Source organism: Lolium rigidum, chromosome 2 (genome assembly GCF_022539505.1).
Source record: "Lolium rigidum isolate FL_2022 chromosome 2, APGP_CSIRO_Lrig_0.1, whole genome shotgun sequence".
NCBI lineage: Eukaryota > Viridiplantae > Streptophyta > Magnoliopsida > Poales > Poaceae > Lolium > Lolium rigidum.
Window position 1 is genome coordinate 28,993,081 of NC_061509.1, and position 2,455 is coordinate 28,995,535.

A 2,455-nucleotide genomic window follows, 5' to 3' on the forward strand; every position below is an offset into this window, starting at 1 on the left:
CAAGAAGATTCGATCCCATTGACATGTGCTTACTCTCCTCTTGATGCTAATCATCCACCGCCCGAGGTATCTTTCCCTTCCAAATCTTGACTGCACTTCTCTTAATTATCATAATTACCATTGTTCTTATCCATTTTTCCTTTCGACAGGTTCCCATAGTCCCTGGGAATCTGCATGATTCACCAAACGATACCTCTGAAGGAAGAGGCTCCTCAGTGCCTGTTGATTTTCACCCTGTAGAGCATACAAGTCCAGAAAGCGATGACGATCCGATAGAATCCGAAACTGTCCACACCAATCTCCTTCCCCCAGCCGATGATGCTTGCAACACAGAGGGATCAATGCGTGATGATGACGCTGATCATGATACCTTTGTTGTTGCAGCTGCGGAGGAGGCCAGAACTTCATCCGCGAAGAGATCAATCGGCGGTTTCGCCGACGAAGACGATCTCCTCAACTAGTAAATACTTCTTGCTCTGACGTCTTATTTGATCCTCTTATTTCTCACATTCATTTTATAACTTTCAATGATCATTTCCCTTTTTGCAGGGATGAAGGTTTCGTCGAGCCTCCGTCCAAGAGAGCTAAACCCGACACCGCTCCGCCGGCCGCTGCAGCTTCCGAAGCTTCAGCTCCTCAAGCAGCTCCCGCGGCTCAGGCCTCGACTGCTTCTTCCCTCTCTAAGGGAAAGGATGTTCCTGCCACCACCATGGCTCCTCTTTCTGTAAGTCCCCTTTGAATACAACGCGAGTTTCTTGAAGCATGGCTTGTCTACTGATTCTTCTTAATTTAAGGACTTCCGAGGCGTCATATCTTCCCTGGAGGCCTTTGCCTCTCAATTTACCTCCTTGGAGGCAGACAACGTTCGGCTGCAGGAGGAAGTTAAATCTTCCTCTTCGAAGTTGGATGGCGCCATTAAGAAGGCTGCCATAGCTCGCCAGGAGGTTGACTCCCTGAAGGAGGAGCTGGGCAAACTGAAGGAGAGGCTGAAAGAGGAGGAAACTCGAGCAGCCGAAAAGGATGAACTCCTTCGACAGTCCTCTTTGGCTCTACTTGGTAAGCTCTTTTATACGCCACCGCCGATTATTACTCTTGCAGATTCATTCCTTTATCAATGATCTTTTCCAATTTTATCTCTCTGTAGAAGCCGCCAACATTCCCGCTGCTGCCTTTGGACGCGGTTCCAAACAACTCTCCAGCGAATGGTGTGTCGATGGCTCTCGCCTCCCACCAGCTTACGCGGGAGCTTCTTGAGAAGGGGAAAGGTGTCCTAGCGCGGATGTATCTGATGATTTTCCCCAAGCTTAAGCAGGACAAGACTCTGGGTCAACTGGTCGAAGCCTTCGCGGTTGACACCAAGGAGGTTATCGAGGTATTCAAGCGTACCTCGCGTACCTACGGTGCCCTTCTTGCCTTCCAACTTATGATGGGTCATGTCTTTAAGGCTGACATCGAAGAAATGACTAAGGAGGTGCCGAAAGGGCAAGATGGGCAATTTGTTGACTTAAGTGCCTTTACAACGCCTGCCCTTACTTGTGCTCGCCAGCTCCTTGGACTAGTTTCGTCAAGAAAGACATCAACTGGACCCAGTCTATCAACCCAGACCCAAGCTCCCTGACTTTTTGTAACAAACTTTATTCAGGCTGTTGTGAAACATTGTTCTTTTGCAAAACTTGTGCTTGAAATACACTCCGTGTTTGGCAATATTGCTAGCACACCTTTACTATGATATTTTTACTTGCACCTCACCTCTCCCGATGGGAGTTTCCTTGGGCACTCAATTTGACCGTATCTGTCATCCTCCTTTTATTTAACGCTGTTTTCCTACAGGTTTTCCCAGTGCCATCGTTTGTCGATGACTCTTCGGGTGCTCTTCCTGAAGTTGATCGGATCCAGTGTATGAAGGATCGGATCACTCAGATGGAGAAGGACTTGCGCAGTACTTACGCCTTAGCTGCAATTGTCAATAAGAAGAGCGAGATTGCAGCCGACGTGGAGCGGTACGCTCTTACTGAACTGCACAAAGCCACCGAGAGGTTGAACTGTAAGTTTCTTGGTCCCGACTCCCTTTGTTAACAATGCCTTGTCCGAGCCTCTAATTATTTGTTCGCCAGTCATAACTCTGAACTGTGCGGAGGAGAACAAACGGATTCACGAGCGTGTCTACGCTTTAACCCAACTATCCTCAGCCGAAGAGATTTTCTGGCGGGAACACTCGAAGGCTTCGACTGTCTCACTATTTCAGGATCGGGTTCAACAAGTCCATCATTTCTTCGACAAGTGCTATAAAGCAATGAGGGTGGTTTGGAAGACAATGTTCCCTTTAAACGCGGTTCCCCCTACGTTGCTGACTTTGATGTCTGAATTTAGAAACGCCAAGAAGATTCGCGACTTGGTGCGGGCTCAAGTTTTCGCCGGTGCTAGGTTTACACTTTCCCTTGTGCTTGCACGCTAT